Here is a 23880-nt window from a genome sequence, read left to right on the forward strand (position 1 = left end):
CTATGTTCTGAAACAGGGTAACGAGGGTAACAGACCCTTGTTTCTTCAGATTCTTTTATATATTTTAGATAACGCACATCGCTTTAAAGAATATTTCAAAGTAATCAACAAAATTTGATTCTGAAATTTTTTTTTTTTTTTTGAATTTGCTTTACTTGAAATATGAAATCAGAATGTTTTTTTTATATGGGTTAAAAAATAAGATGGTTTTAGTGATTTTATTTCAATCAATGAGCAATGGCAGTCTTTATTATCACTCATAGAGATTTCAACTCGGATCAATATTTGACGTAAGTGATGACGTTAACGAATCCAGGAGGTTGACTGAAAGCTTCTCAATAAACAACACTTTGATGATACATACATGTACATGTTTTTGATGTCGAAAATAATTAAAAATATAAGTTATTTTGATGATTTTTAATAAAAATATATACATACCTGTGAAAGAAATACAGTTGAAATCGATGAAAGGGAATACATCAAAGATATCTTCATTGAACAATTATCATTTTTCACTCATAAAAGTTCACAGGAACGAAAACAAATTTCTTATGGAGATTTTTAATGGGAAATGTTTGCATATTTTCTCCATTCGGAAGTACTCGGGATACCTCACACAATTTTTCAACATTATCATCCGGGCTTATTAATGGGTAATGCAGTGCGAAATCCCCATAGAGTTTCTATTTTTGTATGTGTATTGAAACTTGAAGCGGTAGAGGGGGCATTTCAAAACAGATAATCTGGACATTTTTCATATTAGTGGATGAACGTAGTTTAAGCACAAAAGTATTTATGATTATTAAAAAATCAAGCAAAAAGTGGTGGAAGCAAAAATTCGGGACAGAGTATAACTGTCAATAAGGTAAGGCAGAAAAGATAAAAATTCTTTCTTTCATTGGGACGTACAGAACAAACTTATTCTGTCCTATTAGATTGACATACGATAAAGCTCATTTAAATTCTTTTAGAGTTCCTTGTTAAATTTTACAATCATGATGATCAAAATTAGGGATTTGTTCAATTAGTTTATTGAGTTCCATAGGAAGATTGAATAAATTTTTTTATATCTAATGTTATTTGTTAGCCCACCTGAGCTGAAAACTCAAGTGAGCTTTTCTAATAACTTTTTGTGCGGCATCTGTCTGTCTGTCCATAAACTTTTTACATTTTCGACTTCTTCTCCAGAACCAGTAAGCTGATTTCAAACAAACTTAACAAAAAGCATTCTTAGGTTAAGGGGATTCAAGCTTGTCTAATTGATAATTGAAAGGCCACGTCCTGGTTCAAGGGGAGATAATTAAATTTTTTTGAGAATTCGTTGGTACTCTTTCAAAAATCTTCTCAAAAACCATTTGGCCAAAAAAGCTGAAACTTATGTGGAAGCATCCTCAGTAAGCGTAGATTTAAGTATGTTCAAGTTATGACTCCCTGGGGGTAGGATAGGGCCACAATGGGGGGTTAAATTTTTACATCGGAATATATAGAATAAATCATTAAAAATGTTCTCCTCGGAAACTGATCGGCCAGAAAAGCTAGAATTAGTGTGGAAGCATCCTTAAGTAGGGTAGATTCAAATTTATTCAAATCAAGATCCCCAGGTTGAGCCATAATGGGGGGGGGGGCGAATTGTGACATAGGAATATATAAGGTAAATCTTTAAAAATCTTCTCAGAAAGAAATCGGCCAGAATTGAAGACTTACACAAATAAAAGCATGTCTGGGATTGGTTGGGATATATTTAAATTGTATGCAAATTTAGAGGTCGTGTAAAGATGACCTCTTATCCATACCTGTCATGCCCTGACAAGTGTAAGGAGAGGGGGGATGGTTGTAATCAGACTGATGAATTTGTTACAAGTTGAAACAAATAAGAGCTATAGCATAGTAAATTCCAAGGGTCCCATCACTTCCCCATTTACTGTATACCATATATCCGGGGTTTTTTTTTAGCGTGTCACAAAATTTGCGAAAATGGGGGAAATCTGTAACATTTTTATATTGCGTCAGTCATGTTTTGCGATTTGAAAAGTTTCTTATAGAAAATGATATAGGATATAATTTCTGCATATTTAATTACTTGTGATTTAAAAGAAGTCGCGAAAAAGCAAAAATTAGATTATCGTGAAAATTACTGAATATACGGTATACTGTGACTTTGCTGAATATTTCTGAGCTGAATTCTTTTCTTTAGATAACTGTGCCCTTCCAGTATGAGTGGCTAGATGAACTGTTCAGGGAGCTTGCCACGTTAGTGTTCTTCATCATTACTGGGTATAAATTCCAGCCCGCCCCCGATAACCCATACCTTCAAGTGCCAACAGAGGAGGAAGATGAAGAGGTTGAAATGGATGAGGTGTAAGTATCCACACAAGTTTCTGTGTGTGTTCTGATGATTTGATAAAGATAAACAGTGGTTTCAACTTGATTTATTGAACACAAGTTTTATGGATTTCAGTGTTGAGAGTATACAAAAAATCATTATGTTCTTATTCGATTTACTCAAACGAACATAAAATATTTATAAAATAAACACAAACTCATGAGTAGGATGTGAAGCGCTCTGAAATTGTAGTTTTAATTACATTCAATATAACAATAATTTCTTTCCTTCAAAACCACATCTTCCACATCTACAAAATAAAATTACAAATTTTAGACAGTGCATACATCTATATATAATACAATACGAAGCAATGGGCTGGTGGGTGGGACATTGGTAACATTATATAAATAGTGCCTGTTTAGGAGAGTAACAGTGTAAATTGACACCCCGAGACAACCATTGTCAACCAATGCGAAGCGAAGGTTGACAATAGTTTTCAAGGGGTGTCACTTTCAACTGTTATCCTCCAAGACAGACACTATTTATACCCCCCGCAAAGGAAGTTTGGAGGTATGTAGGAATCACCTTGTCTGTCCGTCTGTCTGTGCAAAATTTGTGTCCAGTCCATATCTTTCTTATGGAGAAACATTGGAAGTTCTTACTTCACCAAAGATTGGTAATGACTTAAGGGTGTGTCATGACCTTGACCCAAGGTCGTTTTGGCAAGGTCAAGGTCAATGGCAGAAAAAGTGCAAAATTCGTGTCCAGTTCATATCTTTCAAATGGAGAAGCATTAATTAATCTTACTTCACACAAAGATTGCTTATGACCTAAGGGTGTGTCATGACCTTGACCCAAGATCATTTGGGCAATGTCAAGGTCACTGGCAGAAAAGTGCAAATTCAAGTCCGGTCAATATCTTTCTTATTGAGAAACAGTGGAAGTTCTTAATTCACATAAAGATTGCTTATGACCTGGTGGTGTGCCATTACCTTGACCCAAGGTCAATTGAGGAAGTTTAAGGTCATTGTTTAAAAAATGCTTTATTCTTTTCAGTGTCATGTCTTGTATTAATGGAAATAATTAGAAGCTTAAATTTGACACAAAGCTTGTTTGTCTCAGGCCACATAAAATTATTTTTTAGATTCTCATCCCTGTCTCTCTGAAAGTGGCCTGCTCCAATGTATTTTTGGGGGGGAGGGAGGAATGTGTGGGAAAAAAAATTCAGACAAAAATCGCGTTCAGTATACCAATAATTCAAATGTCTATATTGATGGCTGTTTAACATGTGGATTTTCGTTTGATTCGAGACATATTTGTTAACATAAGGATGCAATTGTCCTCATGCATTAACAGTTAACTTAAAATAAAATGCAATTTAAAGAAATTGGTTTGTGTACCCATATTATCATTTACAGTTTTAAAAAATAGAAATTAGTTTGTGTACTCATATTAGCATTACATATTACAGCACTTGAATTTTAATTTCAGAATCACAAAATCGGGTGCCATGGATACAGTGACTCATGTCAACAAAGGGGCCTCCAAAGGGTCAACAGGCCTCAAACAAAGGGAGAGCAGCCATGACTATGACTAATGTCCATTATACTGAAATGAAGTACTGTTTGGGTTAGCATTATTCCAAAAGAAGATTTTTCGGGAGATAGAATGCAGTGGTTGACTCCAGCATTGATTCCTAATGCTGTTGAGTAAACTAAAAGGATCTTTCTGTTTATTTTTTTATTAAAATATGATTGGAAATGACAATCTTGTGGTGGAAGTTTCATGTGCAATTTTCAATTTTATTCTTGTGATTTTATTTTCATGTATTTGCGTGTGTGTATTTGTGTGAAAGTATAAGTGTAAATGGTCTGATTTTTGACTTCGTGAGGCAATGAATATTGTTATACAGTACTGTCAACTTATTTTGTGTTTTGTGATATGTGCAATTAATTGTATTGGTGATATGCATGGCCGAGTCCTTGCTACTGAGAATAAGTGTAGAATTGTATGACTCCGAGTTAAAGTTATATACTGTGGTATAAGTTCTTGTTTCAACCATCTAACTAGTATTTAAAAAACATGTGATGAAATGAATTAAAGCAATCCATGAAAATTGGCCCCCACAAATTTTAATGATTCCACAGTACATGTATAGACATTTACAAGATTCAACAGCTTTATGATATAATGATCAACACTATTTCGTTCTATTGAAATAATTCCAGAAATGTTCACATACGTTATGTATGTACAAAGTTGATACAAATTAGTGCTAGAAAGGAACACCATTTTGCATACTAGTATGTAGAGAATTTTAGGTACATTTTCAATTGCATGAGAAACAGTTCATGTTATATGGGTTTAATACCTTCAATCAATCGTGTGCTTGATTTGAAACTTTTACTCATTGCATCTCCATGTGTGTACAGTTTTATGAAGTTATATTGGACATGTTAGGATTTGCATGCCTGTTCCTCGAGGAATATTGAGAGGTGTATGGGACAAAAAAAAAGAAGAAAAAGAAATCCATTTATATTATGCTGAGTTCTGTATTCATTGTTATTTTATTCTGTGATACTTTTGCATACTTTGCTATGAATATTGTACCATTGAATTGAATCGTCTTTTTTTCACAAAAAGTTAATTTCTTTGTTTTCACTTTATTTTATTAAATGTCAATCTTTCTTTGCTCTGCCCAAATAACCCCCCCCCCCAATCAATATATATATATATATATATATATATATATATATATATATATATATATATATATATATATATATATATATATATATGCAAGTTAAACTTTGCTATAAATTTTGAGCTCTAAGTTTTTTGGACTTGCTGTGTGCAGCTGAAAGAAAATAACTGCACACATTTTAAATTTGATGTTAATAGTTCTAATCACTCAGAGAAGTCTGTGAAAATCGCGTGGTATGATGGTTATTCAACTGCTCAGAAAGTATATTGAACTGTGAACGCTCTTTAGAAACAGATGGTCTGTCTCGCCTACGCTTACAGGCTTAGAATTAACTTCTGGTCTGAACTTTCTCGGGTTTTTTAAGGATTTCCTCCACGAAAATATGAAAGAGTCAATCGGAAGAGAGCATGAATCATTCATGAGAACAAGAAAAATTCAATTTTTGTAATCCAACTTTTGTTCGCGACAAATTTATTTCACTATTTACTGATAATTTGGATTATGTTGATTAATGTTCGTGCCCAAACCTCATCCAGACCAGTGTTGTATCATATGAAAATGACTGGCTCGCCCTGAGGAATATTCACGACTTTGACGCTCTCGCTATTTTCGCGAAAATTTCTCGCACGCGAATAAAAGTTGGTTTACAGTAGATTGCACACGGTCAGAAGGTGTATGGGAGACTCTCCGTTGTTGTCCGATGATGGTGGACGATGCAGATGCATGTTCATGTATTAACATTTTATTCCACCCAGTCAGATCGTTTGTTTTAGGAGCGTTGATCCAAAAGTGATGTCACAGGTGTGAGAAAATCATGAAAAGTTGACGTTAAAAACAAAAGATTGGGGAGAAAGTGTTCGTCTATCTTTTATTAGATCTGAATTAAAGAAAATACATGTGAATTGTTTTTTAATGAAATTTTAAAACAATATATAGAACATAAGTTGAAAGTAGTGACTTTTATACTGAATACAAGTACTGGTTTGCTTAAAAACACTGGTTAACTGTAATAATTAGTTTAAACAGTCCTTATTTGGAGGTTAAATTTTGACCAGTGGCTAACTTTTGTTGCGCAAAAATATCCTCCTCCTATCGTTGATATTAACCGTTTGTAAGATCTTCGCAAATTGCATGTTGATTTGAAAAGATAATTTTAAAAAATAAATTGGTTCCAAATACTAACATTAGGCATGTTCTAACAAAAAGACCCCCATTTAACAACGAGAACAGCTCTGCACTGGACCCCAGAAGGCAAGAGAAAGAGAGGGAGACCAAGAACATTATGGAGAGAGACAGTGGAGAGCGACACAACGATCAATATAACGAAGCTGGCTCAGGTTATGCAGGGGTAGAGGAAGTTTGTTGCTGTCCTACGCACTACAGGGTGTAAAGGACAATAATGATATTGACAAGCAATGTTAATTAAAATGTTTTCACCAAAGTAGACATTCTCTTCCCTCTAAAACACCCACACCCACCAAACTGCAAAGGAAATTACGTCCAAAGACTACTCACGGTGTACCAACTTGATTCTCTACTTTTGAAAATTCGTAAACAAAATTAATTTAATTAAATATATTTGATGACTGTAACACAATAGGTATCGAGTAGATTTGTCTCAAATCCAATACATGTTCCCAGTGCGGCAATTCTGTAACCCAGTTTCACTAAGAACAAAAAAATATGATCCTTATGTAGAGTCAAAAATGGACCAGGTATATCTTAGTTAAGGTGAATCGTTTAAGAAAAACGTGTACAAATTTGTTTAGAACAGGGAAGCTAGGGTCTCTATGTATCATGTCCAACAGGGTAACAATGGTAAAGGGGGTAACATACCCTTGTTTCTCTACTAAGCTATGTTCTGAAACAGGGTTACGAGGGTTACAGACTTTTGTTTCTATACTAAGCTATGTTCTGTAACAGGGTTACAATATTAACGAGGGTAACAGACCCATGTTAACGTTGCTACATATCTATGTTTCTATACTAAGCTTTGTTTTGAAACAGGGTTACAAGGATTACGAGGGTAACAGACCGTTGTTTCTATACTAAGGTCTGTTCTGAAACAGGGTTATAAGGGTTACGAGGGTAACTGGTCCTTGTTTCTCTACGAAGTTATGTTCTGAAACAGGGTTACAAGGATTATGAGGGAAACAAACCCTTGTTAATATACTAAGCTATGTTCTGAAACAGGGTTACAAGGGTAATGATGGTAACAGACCCTTGTTTATATACTAAGCTATGTTCTGAAACAGGGTTACAAGGGTAACGAGGGTAACAGACCCTTGTTTCTCTACTAAGCTAAGTTCTGAAACAGGCTTAAAGGGGTTTCTAGGGTAACTGGCCCTTGATTCTATAATAAGCTATGTTCTGAAACAGGGTTACAAGAGTAACAGACCCTTGTTTCTATACTAAGCTATGTTCTGAAACAGGGTTACGAGGGTAACAGAACCTTGTTTCTCTACTAACCTATGTTCTAAAACAGGGTTTTAAGGGTTACGAGGGTAACAGACCCTTGTTTATATACTAGGCTATGTTCTGAAACAGGCTTACAAGGGTAACGAGGGTAACAAACCCTTGTTTATATACTAAGCTATGTTCTGAAACAGGGTAACGAGGGTAACAGACCCTTGTTTCTTCAGATTCTTTTATATATTTTAGATAACGCACATCGCTTTAAAGAATATTTCAAAGTAATCAACAAAATTTGATTCTGAAATTTTTTTTTTTTTTTTGAATTTGCTTTACTTGAAATATGAAATCAGAATGTTTTTTTTATATGGGTTAAAAAATAAGATGGTTTTAGTGATTTTATTTCAATCAATGAGCAATGGCAGTCTTTATTATCACTCATAGAGATTTCAACTCGGATCAATATTTGACGTAAGTGATGACGTTAACGAATCCAGGAGGTTGACTGAAAGCTTCTCAATAAACAACACTTTGATGATACATACATGTACATGTTTTTGATGTCGAAAATAATTAAAAATATAAGTTATTTTGATGATTTTTAATAAAAATATATACATACCTGTGAAAGAAATACAGTTGAAATCGATGAAAGGGAATACATCAAAGATATCTTCATTGAACAATTATCATTTTTCACTCATAAAAGTTCACAGGAACGAAAACAAATTTCTTATGGAGATTTTTAATGGGAAATGTTTGCATATTTTCTCCATTCGGAAGTACTCGGGATACCTCACACAATTTTTCAACATTATCATCCGGGCTTATTAATGGGTAATGCAGTGCGAAATCCCCATAGAGTTTCTATTTTTGTATGTGTATTGAAACTTGAAGCGGTAGAGGGGGCATTTCAAAACAGATAATCTGGACATTTTTCATATTAGTGGATGAACGTAGTTTAAGCACAAAAGTATTTATGATTATTAAAAAATCAAGCAAAAAGTGGTGGAAGCAAAAATTTGGGACAGAGTATAACTGTCAATAAGGTAAGGCAGAAAAGATAAAAATTCTTTCTTTCATTGGGACGTACAGAACAAACTTATTCTGTCCTATTAGATTGACATATGATAAAGCTCATTTAAATTCTTTTAGAGTTCCTTGTTAAATTTTACAATCATGATGATCAAAATTAGGGATTTGTTCAATTAGTTTATTGAGTTCCATAGGAAGATTGAATAAATTTTTTTATATCTAATGTTATTTGTTAGCCCACCTGAGCTGAAAACTCAAGTGAGCTTTTCTAATAACTTTTTGTGCGGCATCTGTCTGTCTGTCCATAAACTTTTTACATTTCCGACTTCTTCTCCAGAACCAGTAAGCTGATTTCAAACAAACTTAACAAAAAGCATTCTTAGGTTAAGGGGATTCAAGCTTGTCTAATTGATAATTGAAAGGCCACGTCCTGGTTCAAGGGGAGATAATTAAATTTTTTTGAAAATTCGTTGGTACTTTTTCAAAAATCTTCTCAAAAACCATTTGGCCAAAAAAGCTGAAACTTATGTGGAAGCATCCTCAGTAAGCGTAGATTTAAGTATGTTCAAGTTATGACTCCCTGGGGGTAGGATAGGGCCACAATGGGGGGTTAAATTTTTACATTGGAATATATAGAATAAATCATTAAAAATGTTCTCCTCTGAAACTGATCGGCCAGAAAAGCTAGAATTAGTGTGGAAGCATCCTTAAGTAGGGTAGATTCAAATTTATTCAAATCAAGATCCCCAGGTTGAGCCATAATGGGGGGGGGGGGGGGGGGCGAATTGTGACATAGGAATATATAAGGTAAACCTTTAAAAATCTTCTCAGAAAGAAATCGGCCAGAATTGAAGACTTACACAAATAAAAGCATGTCTGGGATTGGTTGGGATATATTTAAATTGTATGCAAATTTAGAGGTCGTGTAAAGATGACCTCTTATCCATACCTGTCATGCCCTGACAAGTGTAAGGAGAGGGGGGATGGTTGTAATCAGACTGATGAATTTGTTACAAGTTGAAACAAATAAGAGCTATAGCATAGTAAATTCCAAGGGTCCCATCACTTCCCCATTTACTGTATACCATATATCCGGGGTTTTTTTTAGCGTGTCACAAAATTTGCGAAAATGGGGGAAATCTGTAACATTTTTATATTGCGTCAGTCATGTTTTGCGATTTGAAAAGTTTCTTATAGAAAATGATATAGGATATAATTTCTGCATATTTAATTACTTGTGATTTAAAAGAAGTCGCGAAAAAGCAAAAATTAGATTATCGTGAAAATTACTGAATATACGGTATACTGTGACTTTGCTGAATATTTCTGAGCTGAATTCTTTTCTTTAGATAACTGTGCCCTTCCAGTATGAGTGGCTAGATGAACTGTTCAGGGAGCTTGCCACGTTAGTGTTCTTCATCATTACTGGGTATAAATTCCAGCCCGCCCCCGATAACCCATACCTTCAAGTGCCAACAGAGGAGGAAGATGAAGAGGTTGAAATGGATGAGGTGTAAGTATCCACACAAGTTTCTGTGTGTGTTCTGATGATTTGATAAAGATAAACAGTGGTTTCAACTTGATTTATTGAACACAAGTTTTATGGATTTCAGTGTTGAGAGTATACAAAAAATCATTATGTTCTTATTCGATTTACTCAAACGAACATAAAATATTTATAAAATAAACACAAACTCATGAGTAGGATGTGAAGCGCTCTGAAATTGTAGTTTTAATTACATTCAATATAACAATAATTTCTTTCCTTCAAAACCACATCTTCCACATCTACAAAATAAAATTACAAATTTTAGACAGTGCATACATCTATATATAATACAATACGAAGCAATGGGCTGGTGGGTGGGACATTGGTAACATTATATAAATAGTGCCTGTTTAGGAGAGTAACAGTGTAAATTGACACCCCGAGACAACCATTGTCAACCAATGCGAAGCGAAGGTTGACAATAGTTTTCAAGGGGTGTCAATTTCAACTGTTATCCTCCAAGACAGACACTATTTATACCCCCCGCAAAGGAAGTTTGGAGGTATGTAGGAATCACCTTGTCTGTCCGTCTGTCTGTGCAAAATTTGTGTCCAGTCCATATCTTTCTTATGGAGAAACATTGGAAGTTCTTACTTCACCAAAGATTGGTAATGACTTAAGGGTGTGTCATGACCTTGACCCAAGGTCGTTTTGGCAAGGTCAAGGTCAATGGCAGAAAAAGTGCAAAATTCGTGTCCAGTTCATATCTTTCAAATGGAGAAGCATTAATTAATCTTACTTCACACAAAGATTGCTTATGACCTAAGGGTGTGTCATGACCTTGACCCAAGATCATTTGGGCAATGTCAAGGTCACTGGCAGAAAAGTGCAAATTCAAGTCCGGTCAATATCTTTCTTATTGAGAAACAGTGGAAGTTCTTAATTCACATAAAGATTGCTTATGACCTGGTGGTGTGCCATTACCTTGACCCAAGGTCAATTGAGGAAGTTTAAGGTCATTGTTTAAAAAATGCTTTATTCTTTTCAGTGTCATGTCTTGTATTAATGGAAATAATTAGAAGCTTAAATTTGACACAAAGCTTGTTTGTCTCAGGCCACATAAAATTATTTTTTAGATTCTCATCCCTGTCTCTCTGAAAGTGGCCTGCTCCAATGTATTTTTGGGGGGGAGGGAGGAATGTGTGGGAAAAAAAATTCAGACAAAAATCGCGTTCAGTATACCAATAATTCAAATGTCTATATTGATGGCTGTTTAACATGTGGATTTTCGTTTGATTCGAGACATATTTGTTAACATAAGGATGCAATTGTCCTCATGCATTAACAGTTAACTTAAAATAAAATGCAATTTAAAGAAATTGGTTTGTGTACCCATATTATCATTTACAGTTTTAAAAAATAGAAATTAGTTTGTGTACTCATATTAGCATTACATATTACAGCACTTGAATTTTAATTTCAGAATCACAAAATCGGGTGCCATGGATACAGTGACTCATGTCAACAAAGGGGCCTCCAAAGGGTCAACAGGCCTCAAACAAAGGGAGAGCAGCCATGACTATGACTAATGTCCATTATACTGAAATGAAGTACTGTTTGGGTTAGCATTATTCCAAAAGAAGATTTTTCGGGAGATAGAATGCAGTGGTTGACTCCAGCATTGATTCCTAATGCTGTTGAGTAAACTAAAAGGATCTTTCTGTTTATTTTTTTATTAAAATATGATTGGAAATGACAATCTTGTGGTGGAAGTTTCATGTGCAATTTTCAATTTTATTCTTGTGATTTTATTTTCATGTATTTGCGTGTGTGTATTTGTGTGAAAGTATAAGTGTAAATGGTCTGATTTTTGACTTCGTGAGGCAATGAATATTGTTATACAGTACTGTCAACTTATTTTGTGTTTTGTGATATGTGCAATTAATTGTATTGGTGATATGCATGGCCGAGTCCTTGCTACTGAGAATAAGTGTAGAATTGTATGACTCCGAGTTAAAGTTATATACTGTGGTATAAGTTCTTGTCTCAACCATCTAACTAGTATTTAAAAAACATGTGATGAAATGAATTAAAGCAATCCATGAAAATTGGCCCCCACAAATTTTAATGATTCCACAGTACATGTATAGACATTTACAAGATTCAACAGCTTTATGATATAATGATCAACACTATTTCGTTCTATTGAAATAATTCCAGAAATGTTCACATACGTTATGTATGTACAAAGTTGATACAAATTAGTGCTAGAAAGGAACACCATTTTGCATACTAGTATGTAGAGAATTTTAGGTACATTTTCAATTGCATGAGAAACAGTTCATGTTATATGGGTTTAATACCTTCAATCAATCGTGTGCTTGATTTGAAACTTTTACTCATTGCATCTCCATGTGTGTACAGTTTTATGAAGTTATATTGGACATGTTAGGATTTGCATGCCTGTTCCTCGAGGAATATTGAGAGGTGTATGGGACAAAAAAAAAGAAGAAAAAGAAATCCATTTATATTATGCTGAGTTCTGTATTCATTGTTATTTTATTCTGTGATACTTTTGCATACTTTGCTATGAATATTGTACCATTGAATTGAATCGTCTTTTTTTCACAAAAAGTTAATTTCTTTGTTTTCACTTTATTTTATTAAATGTCAATCTTTCTTTGCTCTGCCCAAATAACCCCCCCCCCAATCAATATATATATATATATATATATATATATATATATATATATATATATATATATATATATATATATATATATATATATGCAAGTTAAACTTTGCTATAAATTTTGAGCTCTAAGTTTTTTGGACTTGCTGTGTGCAGCTGAAAGAAAATAACTGCACACATTTTAAATGTGATGTTAATAGTTCTAATCACTCAGAGAAGTCTGTGAAAATCGCGTGGTATGATGGTTATTCAACTGCTCAGAAAGTATATTGAACTGTGAACGCTCTTTAGAAACAGATGGTCTGTCTCGCCTACGCTTACAGGCTTAGAATTAACTTCTGGTCTGAACTTTCTCGGTTTTTTTAAGGATTTCCTCCACGAAAATATGAAAGAGTCAATCGGAAAAGAGCATGAATCATTCATGAGAACAAGAAAAATTCAATTTTTGTAATCCAACTTTTGTTCGCGACAAATTTATTTCACTATTTACTGATAAATTGGATTATGTTGATTAATGTTCGTGCCCAAACCTCATCCAGACCAGTGTTGTATCATATGAAAATGACTGGCTCGCCCTGAGGAATATTCACGACTTTGACGCTCTCGCTATTTTCGCGAAAATTTCTCGCACGCGAATAAAAGTTGGTTTACAGTAGATTGCACACGGTCAGAAGGTGTATGGGAGACTCTCCGTTGTTGTCCGATGATGGTGGACGATGCAGATGCATGTTCATGTATTAACATTTTATTCCACCCAGTCAGATCGTTTGTTTTAGGAGCGTTGATCCAAAAGTGATGTCACAGGTGTGAGAAAATCATGAAAAGTTGACGTTAAAAACAAAAGATTGGGGAGAAAGTGTTCGTCTATCTTTTATTAGATCTGAATTAAAGAAAATACATGTGAATTGTTTTTTAATGAAATTTTAAAACAATATATAGAACATAAGTTGAAAGTAGTGACTTTTATACTGAATACAAGTACTGGTTTGCTTAAAAACACTGGTTAACTGTAATAATTAGTTTAAACAGTCCTTATTTGGAGGTTAAATTTTGACCAGTGGCTAACTTTTGTTGCGCAAAAATATCCTCCTCCTATCGTTGATATTAACCGTTTGTAAGATCTTCGCAAATTGCATGTTGATTTGAAAAGATAATTTTAAAAAATAAATTGGTTCCAAATACTAACATTAGGCATGTTCTAACAAAAAGACCCCCATTTAACAACGAGAACAGCTCTGCACTGGACCCCAGAAGGCAAGAGAAAGAGAGGGAGACCAAGAACATTATGGAGAGAGACAGTGGAGAGCGACACAACGATCAATATAACGAAGCTGGCTCAGGTTATGCAGGGGTAGAGGAAGTTTGTTGCTGTCCTACGCACTACAGGGTGTAAAGGACAATAATGATATTGACAAGCAATGTTAATTAAAATGTTTTCACCAAAGTAGACATTCTCTTCCCTCTAAAACACCCACACCCACCAAACTGCAAAGGAAATTACGTCCAAAGACTACTCACGGTGTACCAACTTGATTCTCTACTTTTGAAAATTCGTAAACAAAATTAATTTAATTAAATATATTTGATGACTGTAACACAATAGGTATCGAGTAGATTTGTCTCAAATCCAATACATGTTCCCAGTGCGGCAATTCTGTAACCCAGTTTCACTAAGAACAAAAAAATATGATCCTTATGTAGAGTCAAAAATGGACCAGGTATATCTTAGTTAAGGTGAATCGTTTAAGAAAAACGTGTACAAATTTGTTTAGAACAGGGAAGCTAGGGTCTCTATGTATCATGTCCAACAGGGTAACAATGGTAAAGGGGGTAACATACCCTTGTTTCTCTACTAAGCTATGTTCTGAAACAGGGTTACGAGGGTTACAGACTTTTGTTTCTATACTAAGCTATGTTCTGTAACAGGGTTACAATATTAACGAGGGTAACAGACCCATGTTAACGTTGCTACATATCTATGTTTCTATACTAAGCTTTGTTTTGAAACAGGGTTACAAGGATTACGAGGGTAACAGACCGTTGTTTCTATACTAAGGTCTGTTCTGAAACAGGGTTATAAGGGTTACGAGGGTAACTGGTCCTTGTTTCTCTACGAAGTTATGTTCTGAAACAGGGTTACAAGGATTATGAGGGAAACAAACCCTTGTTAATATACTAAGCTATGTTCTGAAACAGGGTTACAAGGGTAATGATGGTAACAGACCCTTGTTTATATACTAAGCTATGTTCTGAAACAGGGTTACAAGGGTAACGAGGGTAACAGACCCTTGTTTCTCTACTAAGCTAAGTTCTGAAACAGGCTTAAAGGGGTTTCTAGGGTAACTGGCCCTTGATTCTATAATAAGCTATGTTCTGAAACAGGGTTACAAGAGTAACAGACCCTTGTTTCTATACTAAGCTATGTTCTGAAACAGGGTTACGAGGGTAACAGAACCTTGTTTCTCTACTAACCTATGTTCTAAAACAGGGTTTTAAGGGTTACGAGGGTAACAGACCCTTGTTTATATACTAGGCTATGTTCTGAAACAGGCTTACAAGGGTAACGAGGGTAACAAACCCTTGTTTATATACTAAGCTATGTTCTGAAACAGGGTAACGAGGGTAACAGACCCTTGTTTCTTCAGATTCTTTTATATATTTTAGATAACGCACATCGCTTTAAAGAATATTTCAAAGTAATCAACAAAATTTGATTCTGAAATTTTTTTTTTTTTTTTGAATTTGCTTTACTTGAAATATGAAATCAGAATGTTTTTTTTATATGGGTTAAAAAATAAGATGGTTTTAGTGATTTTATTTCAATCAATGAGCAATGGCAGTCTTTATTATCACTCATAGAGATTTCAACTCGGATCAATATTTGACGTAAGTGATGACGTTAACGAATCCAGGAGGTTGACTGAAAGCTTCTCAATAAACAACACTTTGATGATACATACATGTACATGTTTTTGATGTCGAAAATAATTAAAAATATAAGTTATTTTGATGATTTTTAATAAAAATATATACATACCTGTGAAAGAAATACAGTTGAAATCGATGAAAGGGAATACATCAAAGATATCTTCATTGAACAATTATCATTTTTCACTCATAAAAGTTCACAGGAACGAAAACAAATTTCTTATGGAGATTTTTAATGGGAAATGTTTGCATATTTTCTCCATTCGGAAGTACTCGGGATACCTCACACAATTTTTCAACATTATCATCCGGGCTTATTAATGGGTAATGCAGTGCGAAATCCCCATAGAGTTTCTATTTTTGTATGTGTATTGAAACTTGAAGCGGTAGAGGGGGCATTTCAAAACAGATAATCTGGACATTTTTCATATTAGTGGATGAACGTAGTTTAAGCACAAAAGTATTTATGATTATTAAAAAATCAAGCAAAAAGTGGTGGAAGCAAAAATTCGGGACAGAGTATAACTGTCAATAAGGTAAGGCAGAAAAGATAAAAATTCTTTCTTTCATTGGGACGTACAGAACAAACTTATTCTGTCCTATTAGATTGACATACGATAAAGCTCATTTAAATTCTTTTAGAGTTCCTTGTTAAATTTTACAATCATGATGATCAAAATTAGGGATTTGTTCAATTAGTTTATTGAGTTCCATAGGAAGATTGAATAAATTTTTTTATATCTAATGTTATTTGTTAGCCCACCTGAGCTGAAAACTCAAGTGAGCTTTTCTAATAACTTTTTGTGCGGCATCTGTCTGTCTGTCCATAAACTTTTTACATTTTCGACTTCTTCTCCAGAACCAGTAAGCTGATTTCAAACAAACTTAACAAAAAGCATTCTTAGGTTAAGGGGATTCAAGCTTGTCTAATTGATAATTGAAAGGCCACGTCCTGGTTCAAGGGGAGATAATTAAATTTTTTTGAGAATTCGTTGGTACTCTTTCAAAAATCTTCTCAAAAACCATTTGGCCAAAAAAGCTGAAACTTATGTGGAAGCATCCTCAGTAAGCGTAGATTTAAGTATGTTCAAGTTATGACTCCCTGGGGGTAGGATAGGGCCACAATGGGGGGTTAAATTTTTACATCGGAATATATAGAATAAATCATTAAAAATGTTCTCCTCGGAAACTGATCGGCCAGAAAAGCTAGAATTAGTGTGGAAGCATCCTTAAGTAGGGTAGATTCAAATTTATTCAAATCAAGATCCCCAGGTTGAGCCATAATGGGGGGGGGGGGGGCGAATTGTGACATAGGAATATATAAGGTAAATCTTTAAAAATCTTCTCAGAAAGAAATCGGCCAGAATTGAAGACTTACACAAATAAAAGCATGTCTGGGATTGGTTGGGATATATTTAAATTGTATGCAAATTTAGAGGTCGTGTAAAGATGACCTCTTATCCATACCTGTCATGCCCTGACAAGTGTAAGGAGAGGGGGGATGGTTGTAATCAGACTGATGAATTTGTTACAAGTTGAAACAAATAAGAGCTATAGCATAGTAAATTCCAAGGGTCCCATCACTTCCCCATTTACTGTATACCATATATCCGGGGTTTTTTTTTAGCGTGTCACAAAATTTGCGAAAATGGGGGAAATCTGTAACATTTTTATATTGCGTCAGTCATGTTTTGCGATTTGAAAAGTTTCTTATAGAAAATGATATAGGATATAATTTCTGCATATTTAATTACTTGTGATTTAAAAGAAGTCGCGAAAAAGCAAAAATTAGATTATCGTGAAAATTACTGAATATACGGTATACTGTGACTTTGCTGAATATTTCTGAGCTGAATTCTTTTCTTTAGATAACTGTGCCCTTCCAGTATGAGTGGCTAGATGAACTGTTCAGGGAGCTTGCCACGTTAGTGTTCTTCATCATTACTGGGTATAAATTCCAGCCCGCCCCCGATAACCCATACCTTCAAGTGCCAACAGAGGAGGAAGATGAAGAGGTTGAAATGGATGAGGTGTAAGTATCCACACAAGTTTCTGTGTGTGTTCTGATGATTTGATAAAGATAAACAGTGGTTTCAACTTGATTTATTGAACACAAGTTTTATGGATTTCAGTGTTGAGAGTATACAAAAAATCATTATGTTCTTATTCGATTTACTCAAACGAACATAAAATATTTATAAAATAAACACAAACTCATGAGTAGGATGTGAAGCGCTCTGAAATTGTAGTTTTAATTACATTCAATATAACAATAATTTCTTTCCTTCAAAACCACATCTTCCACATCTACAAAATAAAATTACAAATTTTAGACAGTGCATACATCTATATATAATACAATACGAAGCAATGGGCTGGTGGGTGGGACATTGGTAACATTATATAAATAGTGCCTGTTTAGGAGAGTAACAGTGTAAATTGACACCCCGAGACAACCATTGTCAACCAATGCGAAGCGAAGGTTGACAATAGTTTTCAAGGGGTGTCACTTTCAACTGTTATCCTCCAAGACAGACACTATTTATACCCCCCGCAAAGGAAGTTTGGAGGTATGTAGGAATCACCTTGTCTGTCCGTCTGTCTGTGCAAAATTTGTGTCCAGTCCATATCTTTCTTATGGAGAAACATTGGAAGTTCTTACTTCACCAAAGATTGGTAATGACTTAAGGGTGTGTCATGACCTTGACCCAAGGTCGTTTTGGCAAGGTCAAGGTCAATGGCAGAAAAAGTGCAAAATTCGTGTCCAGTTCATATCTTTCAAATGGAGAAGCATTAATTAATCTTACTTCACACAAAGATTGCTTATGACCTAAGGGTGTGTCATGACCTTGACCCAAGATCATTTGGGCAATGTCAAGGTCACTGGCAGAAAAGTGCAAATTCAAGTCCGGTCAATATCTTTCTTATTGAGAAACAGTGGAAGTTCTTAATTCACATAAAGATTGCTTATGACCTGGTGGTGTGCCATTACCTTGACCCAAGGTCAATTGAGGAAGTTTAAGGTCATTGTTTAAAAAATGCTTTATTCTTTTCAGTGTCATGTCTTGTATTAATGGAAATAATTAGAAGCTTAAATTTGACACAAAGCTTGTTTGTCTCAGGCCACATAAAATTATTTTTTAGATTCTCATCCCTGTCTCTCTGAAAGTGGCCTGCTCCAATGTATTTTTGGGGGGGAGGGAGGAATGTGTGGGAAAAAAAATTCAGACAAAAATCGCGTTCAGTATACCAATAATTCAAATGTCTATATTGATGGCTGTTTAACATGTGGATTTTCGTTTGATTCGAGACATATTTGTTAACATAAGGATGCAATTGTCCTCATGCATTAACAGTTAACTTAAAATAAAATGCAATTTAAAGAAATTGGTTTGTGTACCCATATTATCATTTACAGTTTTAAAAAATAGAAATTAGTTTGTGTACTCATATTAGCATTACATATTACAGCACTTGAATTTTAATTTCAGAATCACAAAATCGGGTGCCATGGATACAGTGACTCATGTCAACAAAGGGGCCTCCAAAGGGTCAACAGGCCTCAAACAAAGGGAGAGCAGCCATGACTATGACTAATGTCCATTATACTGAAATGAAGTACTGTTTGGGTTAGCATTATTCCAAAAGAAGATTTTTCGGGAGATAGAATGCAGTGGTTGACTCCAGCATTGATTCCTAATGCTGTTGAGTAAACTAAAAGGATCTTTCTGTTTATTTTTTTATTAAAATATGATTGGAAATGACAATCTTGTGGTGGAAGTTTCATGTGCAATTTTCAATTTTATTCTTGTGATTTTATTTTCATGTATTTGCGTGTGTGTATTTGTGTGAAAGTATAAGTGTAAATGGTCTGATTTTTGACTTCGTGAGGCAATGAATATTGTTATACAGTACTGTCAACTTATTTTGTGTTTTGTGATATGTGCAATTAATTGTATTGGTGATATGCATGGCCGAGTCCTTGCTACTGAGAATAAGTGTAGAATTGTATGACTCCGAGTTAAAGTTATATACTGTGGTATAAGTTCTTGTCTCAACCATCTAACTAGTATTTAAAAAACATGTGATGAAATGAATTAAAGCAATCCATGAAAATTGGCCCCCACAAATTTTAATGATTCCACAGTACATGTATAGACATTTACAAGATTCAACAGCTTTATGATATAATGATCAACACTATTTCGTTCTATTGAAATAATTCCAGAAATGTTCACATACGTTATGTATGTACAAAGTTGATACAAATTAGTGCTAGAAAGGAACACCATTTTGCATACTAGTATGTAGAGAATTTTAGGTACATTTTCAATTGCATGAGAAACAGTTCATGTTATATGGGTTTAATACCTTCAATCAATCGTGTGCTTGATTTGAAACTTTTACTCATTGCATCTCCATGTGTGTACAGTTTTATGAAGTTATATTGGACATGTTAGGATTTGCATGCCTGTTCCTCGAGGAATATTGAGAGGTGTATGGGACAAAAAAAAAGAAGAAAAAGAAATCCATTTATATTATGCTGAGTTCTGTATTCATTGTTATTTTATTCTGTGATACTTTTGCATACTTTGCTATGAATATTGTACCATTGAATTGAATCGTCTTTTTTTCACAAAAAGTTAATTTCTTTGTTTTCACTTTATTTTATTAAATGTCAATCTTTCTTTGCTCTGCCCAAATAACCCCCCCCCCAATCAATATATATATATATATATATATATATATATATATATATATATATATATATATATATATATATATATATATATATATATATATGCAAGTTAAACTTTGCTATAAATTTTGAGCTCTAAGTTTTTTGGACTTGCTGTGTGCAGCTGAAAGAAAATAACTGCACACATTTTAAATGTGATGTTAATAGTTCTAATCACTCAGAGAAGTCTGTGAAAATCGCGTGGTATGATGGTTATTCAACTGCTCAGAAAGTATATTGAACTGTGAACGCTCTTTAGAAACAGATGGTCTGTCTCGCCTACGCTTACAGGCTTAGAATTAACTTCTGGTCTGAACTTTCTCGGTTTTTTTAAGGATTTCCTCCACGAAAATATGAAAGAGTCAATCGGAAAAGAGCATGAATCATTCATGAGAACAAGAAAAATTCAATTTTTGTAATCCAACTTTTGTTCGCGACAAATTTATTTCACTATTTACTGATAAATTGGATTATGTTGATTAATGTTCGTGCCCAAACCTCATCCAGACCAGTGTTGTATCATATGAAAATGACTGGCTCGCCCTGAGGAATATTCACGACTTTGACGCTCTCGCTATTTTCGCGAAAATTTCTCGCACGCGAATAAAAGTTGGTTTACAGTAGATTGCACACGGTCAGAAGGTGTATGGGAGACTCTCCGTTGTTGTCCGATGATGGTGGACGATGCAGATGCATGTTCATGTATTAACATTTTATTCCACCCAGTCAGATCGTTTGTTTTAGGAGCGTTGATCCAAAAGTGATGTCACAGGTGTGAGAAAATCATGAAAAGTTGACGTTAAAAACAAAAGATTGGGGAGAAAGTGTTCGTCTATCTTTTATTAGATCTGAATTAAAGAAAATACATGTGAATTGTTTTTTAATGAAATTTTAAAACAATATATAGAACATAAGTTGAAAGTAGTGACTTTTATACTGAATACAAGTACTGGTTTGCTTAAAAACACTGGTTAACTGTAATAATTAGTTTAAACAGTCCTTATTTGGAGGTTAAATTTTGACCAGTGGCTAACTTTTGTTGCGCAAAAATATCCTCCTCCTATCGTTGATATTAACCGTTTGTAAGATCTTCGCAAATTGCATGTTGATTTGAAAAGATAATTTTAAAAAATAAATTGGTTCCAAATACTAACATTAGGCATGTTCTAACAAAAAGACCCCCATTTAACAACGAGAACAGCTCTGCACTGGACCCCAGAAGGCAAGAGAAAGAGAGGGAGACCAAGAACATTATGGAGAGAGACAGTGGAGAGCGACACAACGATCAATATAACGAAGCTGGCTCAGGTTATGCAGGGGTAGAGGAAGTTTGTTGCTGTCCTACGCACTACAGGGTGTAAAGGACAATAATGATATTGACAAGCAATGTTAATTAAAATGTTTTCACCAAAGTAGACATTCTCTTCCCTCTAAAACACCCACACCCACCAAACTGCAAAGGAAATTACGTCCAAAGACTACTCACGGTGTACCAACTTGATTCTCTACTTTTGAAAATTCGTAAACAAAATTAATTTAATTAAATATATTTGATGACTGTAACACAATAGGTATCGAGTAGATTTGTCTCAAATCCAATACATGTTCCCAGTGCGGCAATTCTGTAACCCAGTTTCACTAAGAACAAAAAAATATGATCCTTATGTAGAGTCAAAAATGGACCAGGTATATCTTAGTTAAGGTGAATCGTTTAAGAAAAACGTGTACAAATTTGTTTAGAACAGGGAAGCTAGGGTCTCTATGTATCATGTCCAACAGGGTAACAATGGTAAAGGGGGTAACATACCCTTGTTTCTCTACTAAGCTATGTTCTGAAACAGGGTTACGAGGGTTACAGACTTTTGTTTCTATACTAAGCTATGTTCTGTAACAGGGTTACAATATTAACGAGGGTAACAGACCCATGTTAACGTTGCTACATATCTATGTTTCTATACTAAGCTTTGTTTTGAAACAGGGTTACAAGGATTACGAGGGTAACAGACCGTTGTTTCTATACTAAGGTCTGTTCTGAAACAGGGTTATAAGGGTTACGAGGGTAACTGGTCCTTGTTTCTCTACGAAGTTATGTTCTGAAACAGGGTTACAAGGATTATGAGGGAAACAAACCCTTGTTAATATACTAAGCTATGTTCTGAAACAGGGTTACAAGGGTAATGATGGTAACAGACCCTTGTTTATATACTAAGCTATGTTCTGAAACAGGGTTACAAGGGTAACGAGGGTAACAGACCCTTGTTTCTCTACTAAGCTAAGTTCTGAAACAGGCTTAAAGGGGTTTCTAGGGTAACTGGCCCTTGATTCTATAATAAGCTATGTTCTGAAACAGGGTTACAAGAGTAACAGACCCTTGTTTCTATACTAAGCTATGTTCTGAAACAGGGTTACGAGGGTAACAGAACCTTGTTTCTCTACTAACCTATGTTCTAAAACAGGGTTTTAAGGGTTACGAGGGTAACAGACCCTTGTTTATATACTAGGCTATGTTCTGAAACAGGCTTACAAGGGTAACGAGGGTAACAAACCCTTGTTTATATACTAAGCTATGTTCTGAAACAGGGTAACGAGGGTAACAGACCCTTGTTTCTTCAGATTCTTTTATATATTTTAGATAACGCACATCGCTTTAAAGAATATTTCAAAGTAATCAACAAAATTTGATTCTGAAATTTTTTTTTTTTTTTTGAATTTGCTTTACTTGAAATATGAAATCAGAATGTTTTTTTTATATGGGTTAAAAAATAAGATGGTTTTAGTGATTTTATTTCAATCAATGAGCAATGGCAGTCTTTATTATCACTCATAGAGATTTCAACTCGGATCAATATTTGACGTAAGTGATGACGTTAACGAATCCAGGAGGTTGACTGAAAGCTTCTCAATAAACAACACTTTGATGATACATACATGTACATGTTTTTGATGTCGAAAATAATTAAAAATATAAGTTATTTTGATGATTTTTAATAAAAATATATACATACCTGTGAAAGAAATACAGTTGAAATCGATGAAAGGGAATACATCAAAGATATCTTCATTGAACAATTATCATTTTTCACTCATAAAAGTTCACAGGAACGAAAACAAATTTCTTATGGAGATTTTTAATGGGAAATGTTTGCATATTTTCTCCATTCGGAAGTACTCGGGATACCTCACACAATTTTTCAACATTATCATCCGGGCTTATTAATGGGTAATGCAGTGCGAAATCCCCATAGAGTTTCTATTTTTGTATGTGTATTGAAACTTGAAGCGGTAGAGGGGGCATTTCAAAACAGATAATCTGGACATTTTTCATATTAGTGGATGAACGTAGTTTAAGCACAAAAGTATTTATGATTATTAAAAAATCAAGCAAAAAGTGGTGGAAGCAAAAATTCGGGACAGAGTATAACTGTCAATAAGGTAAGGCAGAAAAGATAAAAATTCTTTCTTTCATTGGGACGTACAGAACAAACTTATTCTGTCCTATTAGATTGACATACGATAAAGCTCATTTAAATTCTTTTAGAGTTCCTTGTTAAAT

At 34.4% G+C, this 23880-nt stretch overlaps 2 long non-coding RNA genes across 2 annotated transcripts; both read left to right on the forward strand.

Annotated features, from left to right (window-relative positions):
* Positions 1-9852: 9852 nt before the first annotated feature.
* Positions 9853-11970, forward strand: LOC136272908 (uncharacterized). The gene is made up of 2 exons (XR_010710966.1): positions 9853-9993; positions 11453-11970. It is a non-coding gene; the product is annotated as an uncharacterized lncRNA (long non-coding RNA).
* Positions 11971-17480: 5510 nt separating this feature from the next.
* On the forward strand, positions 17481-19598 carry LOC136272909 (uncharacterized). Its single transcript, XR_010710967.1, has 2 exons — positions 17481-17621; positions 19081-19598. It is a non-coding gene; the product is annotated as an uncharacterized lncRNA (long non-coding RNA).
* Positions 19599-23880: the final 4282 nt, after the last annotated feature.

The sequence above is a fragment of the Magallana gigas genome, chromosome 2 (assembly GCF_963853765.1).
Source record: "Magallana gigas chromosome 2, xbMagGiga1.1, whole genome shotgun sequence".
NCBI classification, from domain to species: Eukaryota; Metazoa; Mollusca; class Bivalvia; order Ostreida; family Ostreidae; genus Magallana; species Magallana gigas.